The sequence below is a fragment of the Aulonocara stuartgranti genome (assembly GCF_965226115.1).
Source record: "Aulonocara stuartgranti genome assembly, chromosome: 3".
In the NCBI taxonomy this organism is placed as follows: domain Eukaryota; kingdom Metazoa; phylum Chordata; class Actinopteri; order Cichliformes; family Cichlidae; genus Aulonocara; species Aulonocara stuartgranti.
Window position 1 is genome coordinate 55,105,643 of NC_138941.1, and position 11,981 is coordinate 55,117,623.

Sequence of the window (11,981 nt, forward strand, 5' to 3'; positions counted from 1 at the left end):
ACGTTTATATGCCATTTAAATGTTGTTCTTGTACTAATTAAATGTTAAATATATCAAAAAGAAGTCAAAGTGGCACCAAAAAGTTATTTCCTGTTTTCTTTTAATAAAGCGCACACCCTTATCCCTAATGACCATTTTGTGCCACGCCCCAAAAACTGCTATAAAAACATTATATATTCATATTTTTTTCCACTTTAAATTAGCCAATCTTTTAAAACTACTTCCCCCTGAAATATTTATATAAAGTTTTAAATATATTTTAATTATTTATTTATTTTTAATCGTAGTTTAATTACATGAGCGCCCTGTTTTTTTAGCCCCAAAAAACAAAAAAACTAAATATTTTCAAAAAAACCATTTGAAGTAATATTTGATTGTTATTATAATTAGGCCTTCAGATGGACCAAAGATTGGCACCAACATTCATTTTGACCTGCCATTATTTTTTTTTGCAGGAGCACATTAAAAAATGCATGCCTAAGGACAATTCCCCAAAAAGTGCAATAAAAATATTAAATATAATTTTTTTTTTCACTTTAAATTGGTCAGTCTTTTAAAACTACTTCTCCCTGAAATATTCATATAAAGTTTTAATTATATTTTCGTTGTTTTAACCCTTTAAATCCCAGTTGTATTACATGAGCGCCCTGTTTTTCAGCCCCAAAAAACAGAAAAACTAAACATTTAAAAAAAAAAAACATTTGAAGTAAAATTTTATTGTTATTATAATTAGGCCTTTAGATGGACAAAAGATTGACACCAACATTCATTTCGATCCATTTTTAATTTTTTTTGCAGAAGCCAAAAATGGTCTCCAGGCGGCGCTGCTGCTCCAGCTCCCCGGGGAGGAGTGCCTCTGCCGCGGGTGTGTCTCGCGCAGCGCCGGGGCATATGGTTCGGTTTCCGTGTCTGCAGCACACACTTCCGCTACCACGTGAAAACAAATACGTCATTTCCTGTTGATTTTTTTTAAAAAAAGCGCCATCAAACGATCCTAAGGGAAGGAAATGGTCCAGCCCGGTCAGCGGGCCGAGCTCCCGCTGCATGCGGGGAATGAGTGTGCCTTTTCCCGCGAGTGTGTCTCGAGCAGGCCGCTGGAAAGGGGTATTTCCGAGCAGGCGTCAAATGTGAAACAAGGGCGCCACCTGGTGGACAAATAAAAAAATTACAACTCTAAGGCCTCTAGTACAAAACGAAACCTAAGCTGGATTCATGACGATCCCTTTGACCGTAATTTTTTAGCCGTGAAAAATAGCGTTTATAATGGAAGTCAACGGGCACAAAATGACCACTAGGGGTATGGGTGTGGGGATTTTTGCTGCTCAGCCATTTTAGGCTGATTTAAGAAATTAACACTGAAATATTAAATCGGACAGAAAAAAAACTATCCTTTAACAAGTTTGGTTATATTCCACTGAACACAGTGGAAATGGCAGCCATTTAACACATGTAAGTGGCAACAAATGGCCCCAAGAAGGCAGGAAGGTTCAGTAAATTCAGAAGGTCATATTCATAATAAAAAATAACCTCAGTTTGTAAATGTCAAAACAATAAAAGTATTGTTTTGGGAGAATAAACTCACAGATCAAATGTTAGATACTGAAACATTATTTCAGTCCTTCCAAGATACAGAGTTATAATAAAAATTTGCCAGTTATCTGTCCTGAGTCTGACCGCTCTTACATCTGTGTTCTTCATTAACGTCTTGTCTTCAGGCTTATAATTTGGCCGGTTTCTCTTAAATATTTGTGAACTAAAGACAGCTTCAACCCTCTGTGTGTTGACCGCACTGCATTTTCTTGTTAGTAATAGCAACACCATTGTAACAACAGAAATACTAATTAGTTAGATTACTAGTTACTGAAAAACATTTAACGCCATTATTCCCATTTGTGCGAATTTACAAAACATTATGTAAAGATTGCTGGTATTTTTGTGCCCTTAAAAAGTGGAAATAATGATGAGAGCTGAATGAATGATAGTGACACGCAGATCTCGTTTTCACTCGTCTGTATTGAGTGTTACAAAAACAACACAACCCAAACCATATTCTCTCTGCATGGATACACTCAGTCTCAGGACCACAGTTTCCAAACTAAGTTGCCCTGTTTTAACTTATGAGAGTATTTAGACGCTGCACAACTTGAACTGTAACATAAGGTAAATACATCTTTTTAACTCACATATGTTAGCTGACACATTCGCTGACTTTCAACAGTAATGAAATAATACTTTATGCGCTGTATATGTCTTTCAGTAGTTAACTTAAATACAGATAGTGGCAGAAAAACTGTCATTCAATAAGGCGGGACACCAGTGAAAGCTAGCTTAAACAGCAACGGAGTTCACCTGAAACTTCTCAGCAAAAACTGTCCACAAGTCACCTCTTTCCTTACAATAAACAATGATGGTGGGCTAATAGTCAACTGTAATACACAGAGTTCTGTGCGTGCAGTTACCTTAAACAGGGGAAACGAGGAGAGATGAATGATGATACTGACACAAAGCGCTGGCTTTCACTCGTCTGTACAGAGTGAAGGACAAGAGGCGCGAATCCCTCTAGTGGAGCCCTGAGGAATTACCAATGGATCGATGCACAATCAATCGAGGACATTGTTCCTTCTCGCAAATTGAAAGATATTTCACGCACTGTTATTTATAGAAGGCTTCACACTGTTCCTGCTAACCATAAATATTGTTCCTAAAGTTTTATCCAACTGTAGACAGATTTCTAAACTCCCTTTTACTTAAGTCCTGTTGAAACTTGTATTAGAAAAAATATCACAAATTATTTAAAGTTATAAAGCACAGCACAGAACTGAAATGGCACAGTAGTTAACTTTACAGTTAGGCTGGGGTACAAATTTCCTCATAAAAACCCTGCTCTTATGTGGAATGACTCAGGGGTCCATTCTTGGCCCAGTATTTTTTCCCTCAATTTATGGGTTCATAAAAACCTTTATAAAAGTGACTAAATGCTAGGTATAATAGGTATTTTTGTCTGCTTTGGATTTTACTTCTACATTTCACCTTTAAAAACCGTTTATCTTGTCTTGTTTGGTATCATTCTTTTCAGCACACCTTAACATGTCAAAATTTACAGCTATTTTTTCATTTTGAAATACTATATTAAAACAATTGATCTCAAATCAGACAAAAAACATAAAACTCGAGTATAAAAAAGTATAATTTTTTTCCACTAATAGAAAGCCAAGGTTTTTTCTTTCTGGGTTTTTTTTGTCACAAACAGAGAATACTTTCAAGTGCTTCCCTTCCCGCTGTAAACACAACGTTAGTATTCAGGAAAAAAAACATTGTGCATATTTTTAATCATAACTCTGGTTTTATGTGGCCTATCAACACAATTTAAAAACTGGTAGTTTGAAGTCCACACTTTTAACACAGAAATGGAGAAACCTCTTCTGTCCGCCGATCCAGGAACTTGAATTCTTTGAATTTCAGGATACTTTTTCTTAATAAACGGTAAGCATTATACATATTGTCCTTACAGAGGTGGTTTCTCTTCTCGCAAGTGAAGTAGATTTTTTGAAGGCGTTTGTTTTTTTCGAGGTCGCGGATGATGTCAGGAGAAGGTGATTGTTCACTTGCAATGTTGAACCTGGAACAACATTATTTATGATGACGAGGGAACAACACCAACACAAGGATATCAGATCGTCTGGACACTCAGGGTTGTCTTGGGTAGCATCTTGTTGCTATGTCATCTTACAGTAACTTGGTCAGTAGTTTACCATGACTACTTTATTCTTCCTCAGCCAATCAGCAGCACTTGTGCAATTGTAACCTGTTGTGTATATAAACCTTCATTAACTGGTTTGAGAAATCCTTTAAACCAGTGACAGGAAAGTTGGATCACAGTGGTAATTATTAAAGGACATTGATGTTTGATGTCTCATTTAATTCGTCATCTGTCATTGAAATTATCAGAGGAGGCCTGAAAGGCTCACACTAGCTGTACAACCACTCACAGCAGCCCATTCATTCATTTTCATTACTGGATACCATGACACTGGATTGCCCAATCAAATCTCTTAACTTGACCAGCCCATCCCCAGCTTGTAGGAAAAGTTCAGTGTGGAAGAAGTGGTGAAAAGATTGAGCTGAAAAGCTGAGCGAAAACAATAAACAGAAACTACAACTATTAGCCAGACCTTACAGTCACACAGCAAATCAAGGATTAAGGTCAAATGATTGGCTGCTTTCACCATGAGCCACTGCTAATTTTTAAAGTGTAGCATTTAATTATTGTCAAATGCTTTTAAAAAGAACAATCACTGCTTGTTGTTTTAAAACTGATAACTTAAGCATGTTGATTGACTCATCTTCCTTTCCGCCTGCCTGGAGGCTCCCTTAACACCTCTCTCTGCCTCCTAACAAACCTTCCCCCTCTCATCTCGCTTCATCTTTGGCCTACAGTAGCACAGTTTCCACCAACACCTTGCTGGCCAACAGAAACTCGTACCTTAAATGAAATAAATGATATGGAGCACTCCAATCATGCTTTCAAAACTACAGCAACTGTTAAAGAAAGAGGTGATAAACATGCCCCTGCGCCCGGTTCTTGTTGAAATGAGTTACTAACATGATTTCCCCTTCATGTATGGTGATAGACTGGCCAAAATATTAGGAATGCTCTGGAATTTCTGATGAAGCCAACAGTAAGTGTTGCTTTAAATCGGGGGTATTCAACAAAAATGAAAAGACTTCTTACTTCTTAATGCAAAGGTTCAGATGATCATTATTCTAAATATTTAATTACTTTAAATGATTTTATTTTATTTATTTTATTTACTTGTAATATATATTGTATTATGCATATTATATTTTAAATATAGAGATAAGAAAAATCATTAGAAAAAGTTGTTATTATTGGTATTATTAGTATTATTGCATATTAATGATGAAGGAACTGACCTCACAGGTCACAGAATCAACTTTTTGGTAACAAGTTAATGTGGTAGTTCAACAGTTTAACCAGCAGAGGGAGCCAGATAAGCTGTTTTGAATTCAACACTAACAGGCAGAGGGGGAGGAGGAGGGACTGTTGCCGTAGTAACTGAATCTACAAAAGTCAGTAAGTGTTTGTCTTAATTAAATCACACTTAGCTGTTAGTGTTCATCTTCAGGCACTGAATTCACTTACAAGAAACAGTCCAACAGATTCACACAAGGGGAACATGTTCGCTGTTTTTTCTGCAGCTGTGAGGACTGTTAGCCTGGACATAACAAGCTGTGTGGCTGCCCCACTGTTCAAACTTCAGGTTCCGAGTACCAGTTTTAGTTTTAGAGCTCAGCAGACCCAGTAGCTCATCACCACTGCTCCTCCATAACAACAGTGGTGAGGCTGAAGGGGACTGGAAAATAATGTACATGGAAAAGAATCGCTGTAAATAACACTATATAATGTTTGATGATAATACGGTCTGAAGGTTAAATAAACATGTTTACTGCCTGGTATAACACTTGGTTTCGTCTCTGGGGATAGAATTGTGTCCACTTTGACTTGTGGTAATTAAAGTGGAATTTTTCACTTGGTTGATTTGTTGAACTTTCTTAAATCTCTTCTTTAAACACGGTGTCATCTGATTGTATTTACTGACCATTTTAGAGATTTACAATCAATAACTGGGAAACAGGAAGCATTTCACACTCTGCTACCGATGAGTCTCATGGTGCTTTCACCACAAGTTTTTTAATAAAAATAATAAAAATCTACAAAAACACGAACATAATTTATTAGTACAGTAAAATCCTAAAAATTCAGTTAAATTTCTAAAAAACAAGAAGTGTTCATCCAGGAACCTTTAAATGGTCTTCAGATCCCCAGGCCTGCATAAAGCACCATGACGCAACTGTTGTTGTGTTCATTTGCTTATTAAAAAATTGAATTAAATTGATTAATGATTATTAAATAAACAATTATTATGCGGTCAGCATGGTGGCACGGTGGTTAGCACTGTTGCTGCACAGCAAGAAGGTCCTGAGTTCAATTCCACCATCAGGCCGGGGGCTTTCTGTGTGGACTTTGCATGTTCTCCCCGTGTTTGCGTGGGTTCCCTCCGGGTACTCCGGCTTCCTCCCACCGTTCAAAGACATGCAGCTTGTGGGGATAGGTTAATTGGATAATCCAAATTGTCACTACGTGTGAATGTGCGAATGAATGTGAGTGTGAATGGTTGTCTGTCCCTGTGTGTTGGCCCTGCGACAGACTGGGGACCTCTCCAGGGTGTACCCTGCCTCTTGCCCTATGACAGCTGGGATAGGCTCCCGCGACCCTGAAAAGGATAAGCGAATGGATGGATGGATGGATGGATAGTTCCTCCTTACATTTCCAAAGCAGACTTGTTCCTTTAAGTTCATCTAGTGTTTATACTCAGGGATTAAAGTGGGCTGGAGTTATGGTTGTGGTACTTCAGAGTAGCTAGTGTGTTGTTGTGTCCGGGGAAAACAGGTTAGTTTGCATTCATGTGGTGAATTCACTATAAAACACTGTTGGACAGCTTATGGTTACATCAAGTGTGGCAGAAATGAATGTGCATTTAAGATAATGATGCTTAGATTACTTAACTGAATTGAAACTTTGTATGAGCTGTATACTGTCTAGTGTGAAGCCGCATAGTGGCTGTAGCTCAGGTGGTAGAGCAGGTCATCTACTGATCGGAAGGTTGGTGGTTCGATTCCTGGCTTCCCCTAGTCTGCATGCCAAATATCCTTGGGCAAGATACTAACCTGAAATTGCTCTCCGATGCATTCATCGGAGTATGAATGTGTGTGAATGTCAGTTAGAAAGCACCTAGAAAAAATGTGTTGGTGTGAATGGGTGAATGCACAAGTTGTGTAAAGCGCTTTGAGTGCTCAGAAGAGTAGAAAAGCGCTATATAAGAACCAGTCCATTTACCATTTACCATAGTGTGAGTGTAGGGGATGGACATCAGATATGATAGCTGGTGAAACTGTGTACATGTTGTTAAGTTCAGTTGTGTAAATCCACAAAGAGCAGCAGGTCAGCTGATTGCAGCCTTTACACTAAGAAAACTTTATGAAGCTTACATCAGAAATTATTGTGGGCCATCATTTTTTCCCTACACTGAGCGCCATTACTAATTTTAGAGTTCCTCCACCACTTCAACCCCTGACTGCTCATTTTCCTGTTTAGAGGCAAAGTCACCCTCTACAAAGTAGGCAACAGGAAACAGTTATTGTTTTGAAATCTTTCAAATCAAAATAAGCACATTCATTAGAATTAGAATTTAGATTAGAATAATATTTGTATTCTTGTGCACTAATAATATTTTCTGATTATATTCTTATATTAATATAGCACAAGCTTTAGTTACCTTGTAACCTGCAAACTGTACCTTTTCACTTTTACTCAAAGAAGTTGTTTCAGTGCTTTTACTGGAGAATATTTTTTAAAAACACGGGTATCTGTACTTCTACTTAAGTAAAGAACGTCTGTACTTTTGCCCCCTCTGATGGTGTGTGTAACTCATTACTCTCATCTTCACATCATGGGGTGTTTTTACAGATACTGAGTTTTATTTAGAGGCAGTGCCTGTGTGGTTATGACTGAATATGTACTGTTAACAGTAATTTTGGGGAAACTCCAGAACTGACACCCTGTTATGGAACCATAAGTCATAACAAGATGATGAGCTTTGGTACTGTAGTGAGGACAGTATGCACATGTTCAGATGCTGTGTAGGTGTTCAAGTCTCTGATTTTGATTTATCCAGAAAAAAAGATTCTGCTGTTGGAAGATTATGTCAATTGTATTTGATTTTTTGCGGGCAAGCCCCTCCAAAGTCTCCCACTGCCCATCTTAATGTGACCAGAGGTACAAAAAGGCAGAGATGCTTCTGTGTGCACAGGTGCTCAAGTGTGAACTCAGAGCAACAATTAAAACAAACACACTCCAGATGAACCTGCTGTGATTCATGCAGATGAGTCAGGATGTTGTTTATGGTGTTTTTATTCTCCCTGTTTTTCCGTTACAGCTCCCTTTATTATGTGTTAGCTGCTTAAGTGCTGGTGTCCAGATTCTTTCTGCGATTCTCCTTTAGTTAAACAAGCACGTCTAATGTTTCTGCTATTGGTGATGTGTTTTAGCAGGACAGAAAGAAAAGGTCATTACTTCTGTTAAATCTCTTCGATTTTGTTCCTCATTTGCATATTTTCTGCTTGGCTGCAGAAGCTGAAAGTGAAACAGTCACTGTGTGCCTGCACTAATGTTTCCCTGTGATGCTTGCAGTGGTGTTTTTGTGGACTTTTATGGTTTTACAGCTTTACAGCCTATCAACACGACTGATTAGAGAGGGATTGTAGATGGTGAGGTATTTAGTGAAGACCTTACATGTTGTTTCAGTAACAATTAAATTCACCCTGATTATTTTCATCTTGTTTTTACTGCAGCTGTAACATTTGTAAAACGACACTGAGAGAGAGCCTGTTTCTGCATCTTTGTGCTGCTCTTACAGGAGTTAAATGTTCAGATGATGATTCCAGCTGTTCTTCAACCTGCAGAAACCATCATAAAGCTACTAGATCTGGATTAGAACAAACCAGTGTTTTTAATATCAGTTTAGTCAAGTTTATTGTTTCTGCCCAGGGTTCAGGTACAGAAATGGTCGTCTCAGAGATGACAGTATCTCAAACTAGCAACGTCAAAACAGAACAATAAAATAAATACATGCACATCTATGCAAAACAAACAAATGAGCCAGTTACTGATCTGAAACATAGTTAACAATGTCCATGAAAAAAAAATCAACAGCTCGCACACTGCAAGTTTCCAACTTTACCAGTTGTTTTGCAAATGTTTCCAGCACTCGTGATCTTCGTCGGACAATAACACAAATCAACGCCATTGTAACATGACAAAAATGCATTGAAAAATTCAAAAAGGAAGAAAACTCCAGCGCTATCTTATTTAAAAAAAAATAGTTCCACATGTTTATTAAAGAGGAAAAAGAAAACTACTGTAATTTAATACAAACAACTGAAACATACAGGATAAAAGCCAGGTGAACAAAATCCAGGGAACAGACCTGAGAAACACAGATATATGCACCAAAAACAGTATGCAGTACCATCATAGACAGCCATATAACAACTAGAAGTAGACATAGTAGAATACACAGAAAAAAAAAAGACATTGGTAAGGGAACACTAATAGAAATGATAAAGTAACAACTTTGATGACGTTTAATTAACTGTTTAATAACTGTGTCACCTGATGGTGACAGAAGATCTCCTGTTTGACTGATATACAACATTCACTAATGTTTTCTCTGGGCTACTCCATGAGACACGCTGGTTTTCTACTGAACATTACATGAGTCATATTGATATTTTCTATGAATTTGCATCTTCTGCACTGGTGTTAGATAGTACCTATTAGTTGTGTGTGTTTCTTTCCCTGTGATTATTATTATTACACACACACACAGATACTCGCACTTACATGCACACACACATGCAGTGTTGTAACCTTCTGTGACCATGAGAATAAAAGGCTGCAATAAAGGCTGTTTATTTATTTTATTTTAAGGTGGATAAGCTACCTGATTTCCCCACCAGTTTTTAATTTTTTTTAAGGAGGTCTGGTTTGTCCGCCAGTTTTCAAGAAGGTTTAAGGATGGTTTCACCACCGAAAGGAGGTTTTTTTCTCCGCCACTGAGGACGTAAAGTGTTTGGTTTTGTATGTAAGGAGGATAGAGCTCTCACTGGTGACTCTGCTTTAAGGGAGATCATAGGCCTATTTTGTGTGTGAACAAGTGTGGGCCAGACGTGGTCTGTGTGCGGCTGAAAGTTGTCTTGTTAAGTGTAAATGCATTACTAGTCCCTAAGGACGCTAAGGACCCCAAAGCGCTTTACACATTTAGTCATCCACCCATTCACACACTGGTGATGGCTGGGGCGCACTGACAGAGGCGAGGCTGCTGGACACTGGCGCCACCGGGCCCTCTGACCACCACCAGTAGGCAATGGGTGAAGTGTCTTGTCCAAGGACTCAACAACCGAGACTGTCCAAGCCGGGGCTCGAACCGGCAACCTTCCGATTACAAGACGAACTCCCAACTCTTGAGCCACGATGGGGAATAAACTGAGTAAGTAGTAAGTATGCCTTGAAAGGGGATGGAAAACATTGCAAAGTATTCACCAGGCAGCACGTAATATGTAGATCATTGAAGGAAGAAAAGAAGTGAAATTGTGCGCAAAGCAGTGTAATGTGTCTGAAGTCACTGTGTGTGTGAACCACAGAGAGGTGTGAAAGTGTGTGGGTGAGAATAGTCTCCAACGGGGGAAGAGGTGATTCTGCAGGTCAGCTTCTACCCCAGTGGACAGAAAAGAAAGAAAATAGTTGTGCTGTTGATGAAAAAAAAGGAAGTGATAAATGAAGAGCTCAGCCTAAGGCAACTTCAATCTCACTTTCTGTTTTAAAGAAAGGAGAGTTCAAAAACCAGAGAGAGAGATGTGTGTTGTTTTAGGCGTCTCTCTATTGTGAAAACAGGGTTAGCAGAGGCGAGGGTGCCGGGTTAGCCTCGCCACTGCCTCTGCGAGGCTAACCCGGCCTAGCAGAGGGTGGGACTTGCAGGTGAAAAGCAGACCAGGATCAAATTTCCACATGCAGCAGTTGGACGACAATTATAGGTTAACATCATTAGAAACACCCAGGCCGAGTCTTGGCTGAATTGTGTTTACAGGTTAACTCCTATGTGTTTCTCACCCCGAGAAAGCAAGCTCCACGGAAGCTAACCTCTGCCTGAAGACAAGGAGTGCAGTTCTAGAACAATGAGATGGATATCAAGAGCTCACAGCAGGTCAAGAGACAGCAGTATCCTGAGCAGAGAGGTCCAGCAGCGCTTTGGGCAAACGGCATCAGAGAGAAAGAAAACCCATCACCTGACTGGATGGACATGTGTTTCCAGCAAGCTACAACTTCACTGTGTGAAGATGACTTTTGAGGAGACTGTCTGAGTGACATTTGCCACTTTTGGAGTGAAATGCCAAGATGAGACAGTGGAAAACACAGGCCAAAGCTGAAGAGAACTGACTGCCATTGGACTGCAGAGTGGGAGAGGAGAACAGAGTGGAAGAAGCAGGTGAGTGTACAGAGGAATGCTGTTGTTTAGTGTGGGAAATCAAAATTTGGGTTAGCAAACCTGTGAAAAAGGAAAATAACTGCTTTAAGTGGGAACATTTGAGGAGTCTGAAGCACTACAAAATGAAAAAGGTACACAAAAAAAACACAAACGGAAAATGTATTAATCCTACTAACCCTACATACACATACAATGAAACTCATGAAGACCAGACAGCATCTTAAGCATGTGATTCTGTTTGTCATCTTATCCAAGTCACTTAGATGAGAAGTGATACATAGACTAGTGGACTAATATTATGGGAGGACAGATGATTGCATCAAAGCTGGGGGAAAACAGAATGCTGATGAGGGGTCTTGAAAGAGTGAGCTGGGCGAGCTAATAGGTTGTTGAGTTTCTGAGGTGTGTGAAGAAGTTTTAACATGGCACACATCTGATTACATGAGAAGAAACTTATTATGTGAAAAGACATCAGGGTTATGTTGTATGTTGTGTGTCGCAAGGTGTGTGGCTGATGGATGAATGCTTGAGATTAATCTGGCCGATGATTTGTCTTTTGTTACAAATTTGAACCTGCCAATTAGGTTTGGTATGATTTACCCTCCTGGGACGAAGAGCATATGTCATGACTTAACAAGGCTTTTCTTTTCTTTTTTCCTTTTTATTTTGTTACAACTTGCCTAATAAATCTGCACTCCCTGTATGTGCTGCGGCACAGTGGTTGGAAACACTGATTTAGAGTTCAAGGAGATGTTAGTGACATCAGAGCCGTACGTATTAGCAGGTACACGTCCCTCACTCGTCCTCAAAAGCAGATGCAACAGATGTTCCTGCCTTGGTTTGAAGACACCTGCA

At 39.1% G+C, this 11,981-nt stretch overlaps 1 protein-coding gene across 1 annotated transcript in view; it reads left to right on the forward strand.

The window, feature by feature from the left end:
• Nucleotides 1-11,073: 11,073 nt before the first annotated feature.
• The window catches only part of LOC309699729 (uncharacterized protein), a 34,916-nt gene continuing 34,008 nt past the window's right edge, over nucleotides 11,074-11,981 (forward strand). The window contains exon 1 of the mRNA XM_082522876.1: nucleotides 11,074-11,126. The gene's annotated coding sequence lies outside the window, so the exon portion shown is untranslated. The remainder of the gene's footprint in view (nucleotides 11,127-11,981) is intronic.